Here is a 19,772-nt window from a genome sequence, read left to right as displayed (position 1 = left end):
CGAAAATCATTCAAGAAGCTCTAGGACAATTGAGCCACCTCATAGAAAATGGATGAAACATTATAGATTCTTAACTATAGCTCAGGGGATACATAACACAATTTGTATGGACTTTACAGCAGCTACGTGGGTCATATATGTCTAGATCTAAGAAGTTTGTAAAAGCTTCTTTAGCTTCAAATTCTGCTGATTCATAGAGTACACATTCAAATTGAGTGAGTAGAAACCTGGCATTGAACCTTAGCGAGCTAAGAACATGGAAAAGTAAAACGTATATAAGGCCTCATGAGTTTCTTATTCCTGCTCTACCCCTTGCTCGTTGCTTCGGTGACTCCATTATTTCTTCCATGTTGTGTTTGAAAAACAAGTAGCCTGATTCTACTAGTCATTACAAACTACCCGGAAGAATCTCTATAAAATCCAGCAAGTGATTTTTGTTACCTGAGCATTTGCCAGAAATGCGTAGTAACTTAAAAATGTCATTTTTAAAACATGATTTATAGCCAAATGAAAACGAATTTCAAAAATATAAAATGTGGGTTTTTCTCAAAACGGGGTCTGTTATAAAATCCAGGAGCTATTTTCTCAAATTCATAAAAAATTGGGAGATATTTGGGGTTCTCTAGAGCCTTACTTGACAAATTCTGTGAGAAAAAACGGTTTGCAATTAATGAATAGAGGTAGTTGCGGCCCTGATCCGATCTCCCTGATCTACGAGAGTTAAATCTGCCATGGAGATAATCAGATTTTGGTGGCTCAGCGCTTGATACACATCATTATTTTGTTGTCAAGTATAGCCAGGATCGACATTATTGAGTTAGATGCAGAAATCAAAGTAGATTTCCCTCAAAAGAAGGTAATTATCATACATGCAGGTCACACATTAATAAACTTTCTTGGAGAAAAGGCTTCACAGAAAGCTATCGATTGGTTAGTTTCCAAAAAGATTGAGGTGCGCCTGAATGAACGCATTGATTTATAAAGCCTCTCGGAATCAAACAACACATATACCACATCAAGTGGAATGACTATCTCTACAGATTGTCACTTCGTGTGTGTGGGAAACCGTGTTGCCTCCTCTTGGCTTCAGGAATACGTTTTCAAAGAATCTGTTGATAAGGATGGGCACCTGAAAGTTTATGATTGTCTGCGATTAAGAGGTAAAACAAATGTCTTTGCAGTCAGAGATATTGTGGATGTTAAGGAAATTAAGCAAGGCTTCCTTGTTGAGGGGCATGCAATGGTGGTGGCTGGCAATATTAAGAAGTTGATGTTGAATTCTAAGCACAAATTGACTACATACAAGGCTGGCTCAACAATGGCAATGGTATCTCTGGGGAGACATGTTGCAGTTGCTCAACTGCCATTTGGAACAACAATTGGTTGCATCCCAGGAAGGATAAAGTCTAGAGATTTGGAGAGCCATTGGCCCTATCAGACTTTATGCCATTCACTTCCGCATTAGTTTTAACTTGGGAGTGAAAATTTTCCACTCTGACTTTGATAAAACAGTTTTCATGGTAATTACTTTTTCTTTTGATTACGTTGTTGTGTTGTATTTTTTTTGTTACTTTGTATTTTTTTTTAATTTTTTTTTTAAGAATGTTATATGATATTTATGTTATATGTTACATTTTTTAAATGTGTTTTAATGTTTAATGTTATGCTTTTTTATGTATGTTATGTTTTAGATAGTACATTTATGTTATAAGATTTTTTTTTAAATTTTCTTGTATATATATTTTTCTTGTTATGTTTTTCTTTTATGTAGATCTATTTCTTTTTCTTTTTTTAGTTTTGTAAATATTTCATTAATTTTTAGATTGTGTGTTTTATAATTTTTTTCTTTAGAAAATTGCCATCTAAAATTGTCATAAAAATATTTTTATGTGAAATTCATTTAGTGATTGGAGAAAATTGAGAAAAAGCTTTTGTGATGGCCCACTCAAACACACATGTCGAAAAAAAAAATTGCTAATTTTTCTGAAAGAGGCATTGATCAATTTGAAGATTGGATTGGTTATTTATTCATAACAAAAATGCATAGTTGTGTGTACTTAACTATCTATTTAGGATTTTAGCTATAGAAACTGTGCAATTTTGGAGCTAAACCACAATTCTGCAGCTGGAACACAATTCTGCAGCTATGTATTTAACTCAATGATCTACTTGTCAACAATGCATTCCAATCAGAAAATCATGATCAAAATTTATTGGTTTTGTCTAATGATTATATTTTCAAGCATGACGTAGGAAAGAAGAACTATGAAGGCGCTTTATCTGCAAGATCAATTGGTGAATTTTTTATTGAGGATTGTTTTGTAGGAATCATTAAGCATTCACAAATAATATTTCTTTATCTTTATGAAATTCTATTATTCAAACATAAATTCAGGAAATTGTTTTCTTTTAGAAATTGGATTTATTATCACAATTATGAGATTGGACTAACTATTTGAAATAAAAACACTTCATGAACCTGACAATTATGCAAATTTTTTGTATGTACCTAGAGAAATTGATCACTTCTCTTTGAACACACTCATGTTTGTTGCAATGTTAGTGCCATGTTTTTTTTCAGGTTCCAGGACAATCGAAGAATTAAAGGAGGCCAATTTATGTATGATTGGTTTTCTACGACCAATTTCGAGAGACATAAACCAATTGAATCCATTTCTATCATCCATAAATTTCATCATTTTTCCTCTCCAAACTCACAAGATATCCATGCATTTTCACTAAGCTTCACCATCACCATTTTCCTTGCAAAGAGTCACATGTTTCCTTTACATTTTCCATTCACATTTCCATAATTTCCATTCATTAACCCATTAATAGAGACATTCAGCTCACTTACATGTTGATTTGTATTTTTGCTTTTTGTTCACTTGTTTACCCTCTTGTCATTTTCCTTTCCTTTAAATAAACCTTGATCCACTGCAAAATTTTTCATTCATGGTCCTTCCAAAATCATCATTTCATACTCACATTAGATGATGGAGAATTCATTAACGCCTCCCTTCTAACAAGTCTTGGCCTATAGACATCAACACATTATCTAGGTTCAGGGCTAGAATCCTTATTAGTACCTTGAGGCTTGTATGCATCAATGACAAGTTCTCTCTCTGAAATCATGGGAATACATCAATGTCCCTTGATCGTTAGATCTTGCAAGTGGCTCGACATCATCTCATCTATTCGCACTTTGCAAGATGTACTTAGGTACATTGGCACTTTTTTACATTAATGGCGAGTTTGTCTTGCATTAGTTAATGACATTCATCAATGGTCGATAATCCAATGACTTCTCTTCATGCTTGACAACAACACATTTATTCGCATGACTAGAATTGTACCATCGGGTTTTGTAGTAGGTGAAGACTATATCATTTCAGCATTTTGCAGCAGATACAACATATTTAGCAGCAGTAATAAAGAATCCAATTTCACCACATCATCCACCATTTATGCAACCAAGAAACAGATGAAATTCTACATTTTGTTCCATGATCCAGCAACAACTACAACTTCTCTATATATGCATAGTTTGTCCACTTCCTAGGTAAGTAAAGGTATGTCCTTTTCTAGCTTTTAATCATAGAATTCCTTGAATACTAAAATTATAATTTTTGGAAAATACTTCACCATATTTCCTCTCTCATTTGAAAAAAAACCATAAACACCTTTAGTTGGGGGGAAGGGACATCCATTTATTATCACATCCATATCATTTCATTCCATTTCACTTCATTTCATCCTAACATACTCGTCCTAATCAATTATGATTGCATTATGTCTCAAAAGTTATTTTATTTGCAAATAAATGTCTAAATGATGAGCATATTATATGGCTGATTTATGCATTCTTAAACATGTTCAATGAATCTTGCTGCAACAAAAAGAAACAAGGTATTGAAACACAAGAATCAATACAAATTAAGATTTGGTTGTCACATAAGAACCAACCAAACATGTGGCAATTAAATGTATGACAAGGAATACTTTGCAAAACGAAATAAAATTGTCAAATACTATCAATTGCAAAGTTGAAGGACATATGATATAAGCCAAGCTCATTCAAAAGCAAATCATGATTAAGAAATGCAGTAGATTGCATGAGGGCATGCAATAACATCAGTTGGGGGGAATGTAGAGTCTCCAAAATGTATTCAAAATATTATCCACTTTCACCCTTATCACCACCATTTCACTCACATGTCACAACTCCATGACCATATAACCTTTCATTAGCCTCCTTTTTCATAATTATATGGGTTACCTTTGTGTTTTCCAAAAGTTAATGACTTCTAGTATTATAAGTGAATTAAATGGTTAAAACTTAATAAAATGACATATACTTGCTAATACTTAAAAATGACTTGAGTTTCATGACATGTGTAGGTCATTTGGAAGCTTCCAAGGCACCCTTATGTGGCCTCCAATTCTCAAATTCGAATTATCTTCAAGATATGGAAGAATATTTGGGTAATGGTTAAAGAGGATATGTATCTCATCATTACCTATTTGAGTAGTTACTCTATGAGATTTTCTAGGGATCTAGGGAGAGAATAATGGACCTCCATTAATGACGTAGCTTCTTATGTTTTTGTATATATATGTTGGAAGTAATACTGAGAGGGGGGGTGAATCAGTATTACATAATTCTTTTAATAAATCTTCTTTATTTGTTCTTTGAATTATTTTTGCATGTCAGTACCATAAAATAATGAGCATGAACAAAAGAAAACAGATAGTCACACCAAAGAACACAAGATGTAAGGTGGAAACCCAATGTGGGTGAAAACCACCTGCTGCAATATGTCTCTATCTTCTTTCAAATTAGAAACTCCTTTTACAATGGTTTTGTACTGGTGCAGTCCTTTACCAGTACGCAGGCTGCAACCTGCAGAGAGCTACAACTCTCTCTCGTTTTCCAGTCTCTCCTGGAAGGGAGCTACAACCCCCTACTTCTTTTCATACAAGGACCACTTTTCATAAATTTTCAAACTGGATCCATAAGCATCAATTGATCACCAAGTGTAAGAGAATCACCCAATCAACTGTAGTAACCAGATCAACAATAATAGGACCAAACCCAGAACACAACAATGATAAACAAAGATTTTAAGAGAAGTAAGCACCCTGCTCAACTGCTTGCCTGCTTACGTAAGCACCCTGCTCAACTGCTGGCCTGCTTACTGTACTCACCCTGCTCAACTGCTAGCCTGCATCCCAGATGCACCCTGCTCAACTGCTAGCCTGCGTCCCGGACGCACCCTGCTCAACTGCTAGCCTGCGTACCTCGCTCTGAGTCTATTGAACTGCCTGTGTATGTATGCACCTGCAGCCCTTCTGTGCCTGCGTACCCCGCACCTGCACCCCTTCTGTGCCTGCGTACCGGTGCACCTGAAACGCTTCGCTCCTGCGTACGTACGCACTTTTCTTTCACTGTACCTGCGTACCTTCGGGCATAGATGATTTCAAGACTTTATAAATAACTCAGACAGTTAGATCTACAGATCTGAACATGCGCCGAAGAGATCTCGGTCCATCAATAGATTCGCCTTGTTTAGATCTAGACCAGATCTAGCCCTCATAAGATATTCAACCCAAAACATGCTCAAGCCAAATGATCTCCTTTGCTTTATATAGGCAAGCTCCTCCTAAAATCATGGAACAATACCACGAGCCGACACCATAATAACCCAAAACCGTTGGCTAAATACCAAGAGTAAAACATAAGAAACCCCAGGTGTGCTTTTTTCTGCCTTGAAATGTGTGCACTGGGGGGACGCACCTCCTGAACAGCTAGCCTGCGTATCTGGACGCGGTCCCTGCATGGTGTACCTGCGGGTACGCACCTTATGATCTGATTTCCTGCGTACTTCTATATTTTCAACAAAATGAGGGCCTTGCCACGGGAGTTGCCATCAAGTACAACATTTGTAACATATAGCCATACCAGAAACATAATGCCAACAATCTCCCCCTTTGGACTTGATGGCAACCTCACAAACCTCAGCTTCATTCTCCCCCTTTGACATCAAGGGCAAAGGGGTATGCTCCCCCTACGATCATGCTCCCCCTGAAAATGAACCAGATCTGCAGCAAAGAACCATAATCCACCATGAAAGAGATAGAGACATATTGCAGCTATTTCCAAGATCTCCTTCTGACCATCCTCCATAATGCCAACAATGCATTATATGCTCCCCCTGAACCTGTACCATCAATCAGAAAGGTTCAACAATAAGATGATGCATCAACAACCCCCAGCTTTTGCCTGAGGTATTCAAAAGTGTCCCTGGGCAATGGTTTGGTGAGAATATCAGCAACTTGTTCCTTAGAAGGAACATACTCCAACTTGACCTTCTGTTCAAGAACTTGTTCCCGGAGAAAATGGTACTTGATTGGTATGTGCTTGGTTTTTGAATGCATAATCAGATTCTTTGAGATGCTGATTGCACTTGTGTTATCACATAAGATGGGGATAGGTGGTGTACAAGTGATTTGAAAATCCTGCAAAGTCTGCATCATCCAAAGGAGTTGAGTGCAACAAGATGCAGCAGCAACATATTCCGCTTCAGCTGTAGACAAGGCAATCGAACTCTGTTTCTTGCTGAACCAAGATACCAGTCTGGAACCCATAAAGAACGCACCACCACTTGTGCTTTTCCTGTCATCCACGCTTCCGGCCCAATCTGCATCTGTATAAGCATGAAGTGTAAGATCTGTATCTCTAGGATACCATAAGCCATAATTTTGAGTCCCTTGAAGATATTTGAAAATTCTCTTCACTGCCTGAAGATGAGTCTCCTTCGGATTTGCCTGAAATCTTCCAACTATTCCAACTGCATGCATGATGTCCGGTCGGGTACCTGTCAAATAAAGTAGACTTCCAATCATAGATCTGTAGGTTGGTTGATGTACTGCTGCAGATTCATCATTTGCACTGAGGCTACATCCTGTGACCATGGGTGTACATACTGGTTTTGCATCTTCCATACCATATTTCTTCAAAATCTGTTTGAGATACTTGGTTTGAGATAAAAAGATTCCTCCTTCTTTTTGTTGGATTTGCAAACCAAGGAAATATGTCAGTTCTCCTAGCAAAGACATTTCAAATTCTTTCTGCATGACCGAGGCAAAGCTTTGACTCATCGCTTCTTCATTGCTCCCAAAAATAATGTCATCTACATACACAACAAGTATTAGCAATTTGTCATTTTCAACTTTTATATAAAGATTGCTATCTGCTGATCCTTTTGAAAAACCTTGTTGATGAAGATATTTGTCCAAACGGTAGTACCAAGCCCTTGGAGCTTGTTTGAGACCATAGAGAGCCTTTTTTAATCTGCATACAAGATTTGGATCATTTCCAAGAATGAACCCATCTGGCTGTTCAATGTACACTTCTTCTTCCAACTCTCCATTCAGAAAGGCTGATTTCACGTCCATTTGAAATACTTTGAAGTTTTGAAAACTTGAGAGAGCAAGGAACATTCGGATGGCCTCAAGTCTTGCAACAGGAGCAAAGGTTTCTTCAAAGTCTATTCCTTCTTGCTGCGCATACCCTTTACAAACAAGTCTGGCCTTGTTTCTAATTACTTCTCCATTTTCATTCAATTTGTTTTTGAAGACCCATTTTGTTCCGATAACATTCTTATCCTTTGGTCTAGGAACCAGCTCCCAAGTGTTGTTCTTTTCAATTTTCTCAAGTTCTTCATCCATTGCTTTCACCCAACATTCATCTTTGCATGCCTCTTTCACACTTTGTGGTTCAGTAGAGGAGAGTAATGCCAAATAGCTTGAAGCTTCTGCAACTGTTCTTCTTGTTTGTACACCTGCTTCTTTCTGCCCCATAATCTGAGATTCTGGATGATTCTTCTGAACATATCTGGATGGAGTCTTTTCTTCTATTCTTGTCTGCTCCTCTGGTTCTTCTTGAGGTTCTTCTTGAGATTCTTCTTCTTCATCATTCTGTCTTTGAGGGTAGCCTTCATCTTCTTCGATGTCTTCATGATGTACTTGCCTAGGAATGTATCCCTTGTCATCAACCACTACATCAATGTTGTCAACAATTCTGCCAAGTCTTTTATTGTAGCATTTGTATGCTTTGCTATGTGGAGAGTAACCAAGAAGAATGCCTTCATCTGCTCTAGGTTCAAGTTTGCCAAGCTGCTCATCAGTATTCTTGATATAGCATTTGCTCCCAAAGATTTTGAAGTGCTTTACCGAAGGAGTCTTACCACTCCAGAGCTCATGAGGAGTTTGAGTGCTGTTCACCCGGACATTTGTTTTGTTGAGAATAACAACCGCAGCATGTGCAGCTTCACCCCAGAAAGTTGCAGGAGTTCCTGATTCATCAAGCATAGCACGAGCCATTTGTTGGACTGTTCTGTTCATTCTTTCCACAACTCCATTTTGCTGAGGAGTTCTAGCTGTAGAGAATTCTCTTCTTATCCCATGTTCTTCACAGAAATCGAAAAATTCATTTGAGGTAAACTCCCCACCTCTATCGGATCTGAGGCACTTAATTTTGTGACCTGATTCATTTTCAACCAAGGCTTTGAAGGATTTGAATTTTTCGAATGCTTCATCTTTGTGCTTCATAAGTCCTAGCCAGACAAACCTGGAGAAATCGTCAATGAATAATATCAAGTATTCTTCTCCTCTAGGTGTTCTTTTCCTGAATGGACCACATGTATCTGTATGAACTAGCTCAAGAGGCATGCTAGCTGATCCTTCCTTCTCTGGAAAGTTAGTTCTGGTTTGTTTTCCAAACTGACATGATTTGCATATGGTGTTGTCAGGAATTTTGATATCTGGAAGATCACGAACTGCCTGATATTTGCATGCTTTCCTTATTTGTGAAAATCTTAGATGCCCCAACCTCCGATGCCATAACCAGTGCTCATCATCCTTGCTCAGATAGCATTGTTGTTGTCCTTCTTCAAATATGTACAGATTATTTGGAGTTCTTTTGCCTTTGATCACTGTTTTACCTGTATCAAGATCACGAACAAGACATCCATTTGATCTGAATATAACCTCGGTTCTTTGATCACACATCTGGCTGACACTTAGAAGATTATGCTTCAATCCATCAACATACAAAACATTTCTAGCCTTGACCTTTTCTTTTAACTGAGCAATGCCCTTTCCTTTTATAGTTGCAGGAGTATCATTTCCAAAAGAGACTTTCTTTTCCTTTTCTAGAGCAGAATAAGACTCGAGTTTTTCTTTATCACCTGTCATATGCTTCGAACATCCACTGTCAATGTACCATAGATTTTCCTGTCCCTCTGCATAAAATGCTATCCCACATCTTTTTGTTTGAGGTTCCTTTATTCTCCATGTTTTGGTGCTTGAGGCTTGCTCCTTTTTCTGCTGAAACGTGCTCCTGCATTCAGAGTCTTCATGACCAAAGTTATTGCAAATAGAACATTCAACTTCATTTTCAAGAACCGAAAAGTTGTTATAGGTCCTCTTTGTAATCCCTGTCATACTTCTTTGCTTTTGAGCTTCTCTAGTCATGATCGTTTTATATGCAACACATTGAGCTGCTTTGTGACCAAAGTTATGGCAAGAAAAACATTGTCCATTGAAGAAACTTCTGCGGTTATTGAATCTACCAGCCAACTGATTGTAGTTTCTATTTTCATCTATTCTTGAACCAAATTGAGAAGATTTTACCTGTGACTGGTTTTAGCTTTTGTTCACCCTTAAGATGGATTGCCCTTGATAGTTTCTGTTTGTAATTCGTTCCTGCTTTACCTGTTGATCTTCATTGTTCTTTTGCTCATTTCTTCTTGCTGCATCAAGATAACTTTTTGAGGTGGATGCTTGAGAAGTTTCTCCATTATAGCCCAGACCTGTCTTGTTTAGAGGACACCGCTGCACATTGATAATCTCATCCAAAGTTTCAGATCCTTTGACAAACTTGAGATTAATAGCTTTTGTTTTCTCAATCTCTTTTCTAAGACCAACAATTTCACCTTCTAATTTTTCAAGATGTTTTTCCTTTTCATCAATTTGAAATTGTAGAGTATCAATGATCATGTTCTTTTCTTCTATACATCTCTTGAGTCTAGTAATTTCATCATAAAGGTTATCCACATCTACAGCATCCATATAATCATCATCTTCAAATGCCATTAACAACTTATATTCATTACCTTGTTCATCTTCATCACTGTTTGATAGACCATCACTATCTTCATGAGTGTAGTAGCTTTTCTTATTTGCGTTCTGTTTCTTGTTCCATCTAGCAGGTTCCTTTCCTTTATCCTTATAAGGACATTTTGCAGCATAATGACCTACTCTTCCACAAGCAAAGCATTTAAAAGGTAACTTACCTCTGAACCTTCCAGAACCCCTTTGAAGATTTCTGACAAAATTTGATTCTTCTTCCTCTTCTTCTGGGAAGTGGCTTGCTTCATAATAATCTCCTTTGCCTGATGCCTTGAAAGCAGCTTCTCTTCTGTCTGATGGACCTCCCTTTCTCATTTCATAAGCAGTTAGAATTCCATGTAGCTGAGACATAGTAAGAATTCGTAGATTTTCCTTTTCTTCTATTGCAGATACTTTAGATTCAAACTTGGGGGACAATGATCTTAGAACCTTTTCAACCACAATAGCCTCTTTTATTTCTTCACCCAAATTTTTCATACAATTAACAACCTCATCTACCCGAAGAAAATAGTTAGCCACACTTTCATCATTATACATTTTGAGAGTCTCGTACTGAATTCTGAGATTTTGAAGTTTAGCACGCTTTACCTGTTCATCTCCTTCATAGCTTGTGACAATTTTGTCCCATATCTCTTTTGCGGATTTATAGTGCATTACCTTCATGAATTCTGATTGAGATATACATCCTAATAGAGTACTGACTGCTTTTGCACTTGTTTCATACTTCTTTTTCTCGGCTGCATCTGTAGGAGTAGCTGAAGGAAAAGCGTAGCCTGTCTCTACGATGTCCCAAACTTCTGTACCAAGAGATTGAAGATAGGCAGTAACTCTTACCTTCCAATAATTGAAGTTTGTCCCATCAAAAACCGGTGGCCTGATTGATGCTTCTCTCTCGTAGTTGCTCATGATGAACGATCTACCTTCAAGCGATCAAGCTTCTCTGAAGGACCTGCTCTGATACCAATTGTTGGAAATAATACTGAGAGGGGGGGGTGAATCAGTATTACATAATTCTTTTAATAAATCTTCTTTATTTGTTCTTTGAATTATTTGTGCATGTCAGTACCATAAAATAATGAGCATGAACAAAAGAAAACAGATAGTCACACCAAAGAACACAAGATGTAAGGTGGAAACCCAATGTGGGTGAAAACCACCTGCTGCAATATGTCTCTATCTTCTTTCAAATTAGAAACTCCTTTTACAATGGTTTTGTACTGGTGCAGTCCTTTACCAGTACACAGGCTGCAACCTGCAGAGAGCTACAACTCTCTCTCGTTTTCCAGTCTCTCCTCGAAGGGAGCTACAACCCCCTACTTCTTTTCATACAAGTACCACTTTTCATAAATTTTCAAACTGGATCCATAAGAATCAATTGATCACCAAGTGTAAGAGAATCACCCAATCAACTGTAGTAACCAGATCAACAATAATAGGACCAAACCCAGAACACAACAATGATAAACAAAGATTTTAAGAGAAGTAAGCACCCTGCTCAACTGCTTGCCTGCTTACGTAAGCACCCTGCTCAACTGCTGGCCTGCTTACTGTACTCACCCTGCTCAACTGCTAGCCTGCGTCCCGGACGCACCCTGCTCAACTGCTAGCCTGCGTCCCGGACGCACCCTGCTCAACTGCTAGCCTGCGTACCTCGCTCTGAGTCTATTGAACTGCCTGCGTATGTACGCACCTGCAGCCCTTCTGTGCCTGCGTACCCCGCACCTGCACCCCTTCTGTGCCTGTGTACCGGCGCACCTGAAACGCTTCGCTCCTACGTACGTACGCACTTTTCTTTCACTGTACCTGCGTACCTTCGGGCATAGATGATTTCAAGACTTTAGAAATAACCCAGACAGTCAGATCTACAGATCTGAACATGCGCCGAAGAGATCTCGGTCCATCAGTAGATTCGCCTTGTTTAGATCTAGACCAGATCTAGCCCTCATAAGATATTCAACCCAAAACATGCTCAAGCCAAATGATCTCCTTTGCTTTATATAGGCAAGCTCCTCCTAAAATCATGGAACAATACCACGAGCCGACACCATAATAACCCAAAACCGTCGGCTAAATACCAAGAGTAAAACATAAGAAACCCCAGGTTTGCTTTTCTCTGCCTTGAAATGTGTGCACTGGGGGGACGCACCTCCTGAACAGCTGGCTTGCGTATCTGGACGCGGTCCCTGCATGGTGTACCTGCGGGTACGCACCTTATGATCTGATTTCCTGCGTACTTCTATATTTTCAACAAAATGAGGGCCTTGCCACGGGAGTTTCCATCAAGTACAACATTTGTAACATATAGCCATACCAGAAACATAATGCCAACAATATAGGAGAGCCTTCTCCTTTTAAAGGCATGTGTAAAGTTGGGGAAATTCTCATGTTTTGAATATAGAATTTGGATTTTGCACCACGCTCATGAGTGATGTTCACCTTGATTTGGTTATGCTTGCATTTGGAGCCTCTCAACTTGCCATCTCTCATACTTTTGGATTGGCAACCTACAATGTGTGAGATTTATTGTTTTTTATAAATTAAGATTTATTGCTTTCATAGATTAAGATTTATTTCTTTCATATCTTTTCCTATGTGAGAGGCTAAGAGTGATTGTTTTTATTTTCTTTCTACCTAGAAATTAAGAGCATTTGTTTTTATTTTATTTCATATCTTTCCCTATGTGAGAGGTTAAGAGTCAATGTTTTTATTTTTTTCCTACCTAGAAGTTAAGAGTATTTTATTTTATTTTCTTTCATATCTTTTCCTCTGTGAGTGGTTAAGAATGATTGTTTTTTCTTTCATTTCTGAAAGAGTGGTGTAATTTTCAATTCCTGCAAGATTTAAAGATTAAGATTTCAATTTCGCACACTGCATTATAATTGTACTATAATTTCTTTTGAGTTGATTATTGAATTAGAATAGGAGAATTTGATTTGTCGTTATTTGGTTTTGTAGTTAGGTTGATCTAAATTGAAAGTTAATTTCTAGCATATATAGTGCACACACGCTTCGCAAGTTTTATGAAACCCCTGGGTTGACAATTAAATGATAGGTAATTAATTTTCCTCAAAAAGACTCACTCTCTCTTTTACCTTTCTTGAAAATTCCATATATGTGTTGCAATTGTATGCCTCATAGTGTCAGCTTACTTGCTTGCTTCAAAATTCATTTGTATAATATCTTATGTTGATAATTGTAGCCAAGGAAAATCCCTATGGATAGTGACAACTAGTATTTTTGGTCTGGGCTCCTACTCCAAATGGGGTCAAGTCTAGTTAGGACTTCATACTAGGGAAACCCCCTTGGTTGACAAATTTACAACACCATCAACACTTGGCACTAGAAGGATGTCTAGATGACAAGTTAAGCCTATTGAGTATATTTTGAATTCCTCATCTTGAATGGATCTTTCCTAAATCATACTCCTTGGGTGTTTTTCTAAGGGATCCAATCTTAAACTTTCACTCCCTGCATAATATTTTTACAACTTGAATCAATCAAAGTTTGATGGTGAGGTTGAACTATCCATAGCCTAGCATACATCTCTATTTCTCAAGTTTTGTGTATCTCATGAAATCAATTGTGAAGATGTTTCTTGTAAACTACTCATCCTCACTCTTAAAGGTCGAGTTAAATTGTGGTGTCATACCTTACAATTGGTTCAATTCATTCATTTGAACAACTCTTCAAGGAGCTCGATTAAGCTTTTGACAGGTATGATTACCAAGAAGTTTATAAAAGGATTAATCAACTTAGAATGGAATCTAATGAACCAATAAAGGATATTGTTGATAAATTTCTTCAATAATGAAATGTGTCTCCTGAAGAATATATAGATTGGGATTTCTTCAAAGAAACGTTTCAGCATTTGGTTCAAATCTCCTTGAAACACAGTGAATCTAAATCCTTGGTTAATAGTGTTGGGTGTTTGTTATATTCTTTCCATGACTATCCCCACACACAACACAACAGGGAGGTCATAGGGGAGCGGTAGCACCCCTCTATGAGGTCTAGGGCAGTGCCTTGGGAAAAAGGTTTTGGACCATATATTAGGTGGGCGGGCCGACCTATGGTTTTGTGCGTGGTTTTGGCACATAGTTTTGGGCATGATGGTTATTTTCCCATGGTATTTTGTAGATTCAGTCATGGGAACTATGGTTATGTTCTAATCTATGGTTATTGGATTCGGGTTTATGGATGCTTCGGCATATATCTATATATATATATATATATATATATATATATATATATATATATATATATATATATATATATATATATATATATATATGTGTGTGTGTATGTATGTATGTATGTATGTATGTATGTATGTATGTATGTATGTATATGTATTGTAACATTGAAAGGAATATAATGAAAAATAAGCTTGGTAGTCCCAATTTTGGAATCTAGGGGAAAATCTTTTTGTATATATGTTTTATGTTTTATGCTCTCACCATTGTTTATTTTTTTTTTAGAATTTGTATGCAGGTAATTTATGTACAGGGTTAAAGCCTACATTTCGTATCAAATTTGTTTTGGCTTCAAGGGGACGCATTTGCTGCTGAGGGTTTTTTCTCAGGTATGTGGTAGACCATGTTCAACGGGAGATTTGCGGGATCGATTCTTGTGGTAAAAGAATATGGCAAGCAATGGAAAGATAGAGATCGAGAAATTTAATGGTCAGAGTTTTGAGTTGTGGAAACTCAAGATGGAGGATCCGCTGGTGGTTAAAGATGAGTGGATCGTGGTAGATCTAGGTAGTAAACCAAAGACAATGTCAACTGAAGACTGCATGAAGTTGGATTGGAAGGTAAAGAGCACAATACAGTTGTGTATCCCAGATTCAATATTGTTGAATGTATCAAGGGAACCTTCGACGAAGGCTTTTTAGGACAAGTTAGGGAATTTGTACCAATCTAAGTCTCTGGTGAATAAATTGTTCCTATGGAAAGAGTTGTATAACTTGAGGATGAAGGATGGAGACTCAATTACAGAGCATCTGAACACCTTTAATATTGTAGTAATCCAGTTTTATCTGTTGATATAAAACAAAAATAGATGAAGATATTTGCATCAGTTTGTTGTGTTCTCTACCAAATTTGTGGGATATTCTGGTTGTTGCAATAGGTAGCAATGTGACTGCCTTACTAATGAGCCTCATCATTGGTAATAATATGGGCCTTAATTCACCTCCTAGCTTAGTCAAACTAACTTTTCTAATAACTTATTACATGTTTTTTATTATATTTTGTTTATGAGGTGAGTTAGAGTTGGATATTATGCTTTGTTGTCTAATATGCATTGAATGTAGGATTAAAGGAGAAAATCAAGGAATTTTGGCAAAGACCAAGGTAAAAATGTGAATGGGACAAGGGAGAGGGATTGTAGGAGGTAAATACTCCTCATTTACTACTCCTCTGTTCAAATATTCCTCCATTCATCACATCAGCTCGGAGTGCAAATAACCAAATCTTGAGGACTAGAAGGCAGTCGAGAAGGTGAGAGACAAAGCACCAGTTTATCTTGAGTTTGGGAGCCGAGCCTCCCTAATTTTAAGGAAGTCGTTGGGGACTTCAGATATCTAAGTAGAGAGGCTTAGGACCTTAGTAGGATTAAGATTTTTTATTGTAAAACTCTAATCTATTTTCAAGTTGCAAAACTTGTGACACTTTTATTGATGTAATTTATCGTTTTGGTAATAAGAATGAGTTTTGTTTTGAGCCAACATTGAGTTAACTCAGAGGGTTGAAGCTCTTGGGTTAGGGCCCAACACTAACAGCCAAGGATCCTCTTTATTGTACATGTATGTTTAGTGTATATTCATAGCTTCAGTGTTAATTCACTTTTTAGATGCATTTCCATTACAAGTAGTGTAGATTAGATTGGTTGTTTAATAGTTTGATTTCATTTGTGCCTTATTTCAAGTAGTAGGTTAGCAAGGAGAAAAAGGATTACCACAAGGTTGTTAGCAGGTGTCTCAGCCTCACTTCCTCCCTCTGGGGCCATGACTTGAGGAAGGGACCCTTAAGCAGCCCCAAAAACATAGATTTCTAGTTATGTTATGAGCTTTGGAGTCTGTTGTCTTTAATATAGTATTTGGTTAATTTTGCAAGGTAGATTTCATTGTCATATTTTTCATCTCCATTTTTGTAGTAGATCTCACTCATGCTTTCATTCCTTTCAACAACTTTCTTAATGCATAGTATAGGCAGTTGATTCATTAATTCTACTTTTCTAGATTATGAAAATGTATCTTGTTACATAGCTTTTTGGAAGACACACATGTTTTATGCAGAGCAGGTGCTTTAGGAGGAGACTAAGACTTAATAGCCAGCATCCAACTTCCACTTTATCCACCTTAGTCATCCCTTGTTTTCACCATCACTTTCGCTAGCTTTCCATCATTTTTCATAGAAATTATCCTAAGCACATTGAGTGAATCTAGCCATCTATTACCTTGGATATTGACTCCTGAGTGATCCCAGACCTTCTACCACTCCATTCCACCCATAAAATGCCTTTCCTAAGCCTCTGATCACCTCCTACACGTTGCATTTAGCTCTCTGTTGTATCCTGTAGGTTTCCTGTAATTCCTATAGGATCATCTTGTAGGTTTCTAGTACATCCTGTGGGTTTTCTTGAAATGGCCTGTTTTGAAGCCGAATTGATGCAAAACCTCTAGGAAGTCACCAAAATCCTCCTAGGGACTCTCCACACCATCCAACCACTTCATAAACCTTCTAGCCATCCTCAAACACCCTTAATCCACCTACCACATCCACAAGAACAATTAGTTTTCATAATTGATTTTGCATAAAAAGACCAAAAGAAAGAAAAACATATTTAGTTTAGTCTCTTTACTTGCACATTAGTATTGTTTGATGCTTCGTACTTCTGCAACTTATATAGTAGCATTTGTTTTATGTTGATTTAGAATTTTTGCATAGCATAGCTTCTTAAATGGTTAATTAGCGAATGGTTTGATTTAGCCTTACATGTTTACCTTGTCCGTTAATGCATTAGAGTCACTCTCTTATAGTAGATTTACCTTTCTTCCATCAAAGAATCAAGCTTCTTCTGACTCCGTAGAAGTCTAGATTGGAACCCCAGTGGTCTCTCGCCAGCTGAACAGTGACAACAGGCAGGACCATCACTTTTACTTTTTCATACAATGTTGTCACCTCCAATTTTGTACGAACCCCGGGTTGATAAGTAAAGTTGGTAGCCCAGGAGTTGGAGCATCCTTGCTGCAATAGTAGTGCTCATCACTTTTTGGTGTTGTTAATGGGGAGGTGTCTGAGTAGAATGTGATTACTACTTTCTTTTCTTTTATTTCTTGTATTCAATATTCTACCATTAGTTTATTTCTACAAGAGTAATCTAGTTATTTCCTTTCTTTCATTTTGCATTGTCTACCTTCCCTTCCATTTTTCAAGTAAGATTTCAATTCAGCAAGTGTATTTTTCATTGTGTCAATAATTTTCATTGAATTAGCAATTTCTATTCTACAAGTACTTTCCATGTTTACAAAAAAAAATACAAAACCAAACCAAAAATATTTCCTTTCATTCCTAATAGGAATAGGGACAACTTAGGGAAATTTTTGTCAAATACCTCCACTGCATCCAACGGCCAACCTTCTCTCTTCTTCGATGGCTTTGAACTAGAGGAACCCTTAGGTGAGAAACCTGACTTATTTGAAGAACCTACAAGGGAAGAAGAAGAAGAGGAACCCATTCCTACTTAACCAATGGCCGAAAATGGAAATGACAGAGGGAATAAAGAGAGAGTTGAGGGTGCCTTCCCCATCAAGGAAACCAATGGGGACACTAAGATGAAAAATATAATCCCCTCCGCCCTACCTCACTACCATGGCCTAACCATAGAGGACCCCGAGAATTTCCTGTTTGAGTTTGTTGTTATATGTCGAGCCTATGACTATACAGATGATGAGCAAAAGTTAAAGCTATTTCCATCTACCCTCAAGGATGCAACATTGTGTTGGTTCATGGGTTTACCTGGAGATAGCATCACAAATTTGGCTCAGATGCAGCATGCCTTTAACAACAAATATGAAGACTACTTTTGGTCAAATGATACTAAAGAAGAAATTTTCAGGATGACCATAGGCAATGATGAATCCCTAGAGGATTACGAAGAATGATTCTAGCTTAGTTACAAAAGGGCCAAGCGCACACTTGACCCTCAATCACTAAAGCTGGTCCTGCGTAGGTGAGTAAGAGAAGATCTTATGGATACCTTATATTTGTTAGTAGGAGGAGATATCTACCAATCACCCTATGAGGATATCAAGGATTTCTTTAGAAACCATTCTAGGGCAGCCAAGAAAAAGGGTAGGGGTAGTCAACCTATGGTCAATAAATTGTCTTCCAACTCATCCATCAAGGGTGAAATCAGAAACATGCTGGAAGATTTCGAAAGCGAGATGTTGCAAACCCTTGCCTTGCAAACGGACACCATGAACATTAAGAGGAAGCAGGAGGAAGTAGAGAGAGCGTTGGCCATTTTTTATCCTAGATGCACTAAGAGGCATCCTAGGATTGAATGTCCATTGAACTCTATTGAAATTTGCTCAGTCTGTGAAGAAAACCACTCCACAGAAAAGTGTCCTTATTTTCCCAGACTCAAAGTTGTATATGAAGGAGTTGAAGGGGTCACTGAGCAGTTTCGCTACATTAACCAAAGGAGACCTCATGGGCCTAGACCATACCAGAAGGGCATACAAGTTTCGTCCCATGCATATTACAACCCAAACCAAACCATAGCCATACCTTCTTTGGGACCCCCTGCTTATCCTTCCTAGTCTACACCCCCTCCTTGGTCCTATGCATCTCAGTAGCACTCCCAGCCAGCCAACCAGTCGTTTCAACCTTATGCTCTGCCACAACCATAGTGGAATACACCACTCTAAGGGTGGAGGTCCTAATACAACAATACTCCAGCTCTATTGCCTCCACCACCTACCTAACCATAGCTCCTACACTCTGCTCCACCCAAGAAACCCCAGATGCCTACCCAGCCAAATCCGAACCCGAACAACAGGCAGGCTTAGCAAGTATACAGTGGAGAAACATCATATCCAACTTATGCTATGGAAATCTAGGAGATTAGCTTGAGATCTGGGAGATTTCTCTCAGATAACCAACCTCCACCTCCACCTAGGGAGGTTGAGGAAGAAAGAGAGGAAAGAAACCTTAAAGTAAATCCACCCTTTCCTAAGAGATTAGTCCAACCACTCCAGCCTACCCTAGAAGAGACTGAACTTCTGGGAGAATTGAAAAATCTATGTGTAAAGATCCAACTTCTCTAGGCAATAAAATATGTTCCTATTTACAATAAGTTTATTAAGGAGAAGTGCTTCAAGCATCCAGGGAGGAAAAAAAGAGATGCTCCTACCATTAATGTCATTGGGCAACTTTCTGACTTAATGCTGGGGAAAGTAATCTGTCCAAAATATTTGGACCCTGGAATCCTTGTAGTAGACGTGCACATCAATGGCACCATTGTCCCACACACTCTGATCAATCATGGGGCTGCCATTAATCTGACAACCA

The 19,772-nt window shown here is 37.9% G+C and overlaps 1 pseudogene; it reads left to right on the top strand.

Moving 5' to 3' along the window:
• Positions 1-670: 670 nt before the first annotated feature.
• On the top strand, positions 671-1,465 carry LOC149146226 (uncharacterized; annotated as a pseudogene).
• The last annotated feature ends 18,307 nt before the right edge of the window (positions 1,466-19,772 follow it).

The sequence above is a fragment of the Pinus tabuliformis genome, chromosome X (genome assembly GCF_031772625.1).
Source record: "Pinus tabuliformis cultivar Carrire ecotype Pingquan chromosome X, CPIR1, whole genome shotgun sequence".
In the NCBI taxonomy this organism is placed as follows: domain Eukaryota; kingdom Viridiplantae; phylum Streptophyta; class Pinopsida; order Pinales; family Pinaceae; genus Pinus; species Pinus tabuliformis.
This window is presented reverse-complemented; position numbering and strand designations above follow the sequence as displayed.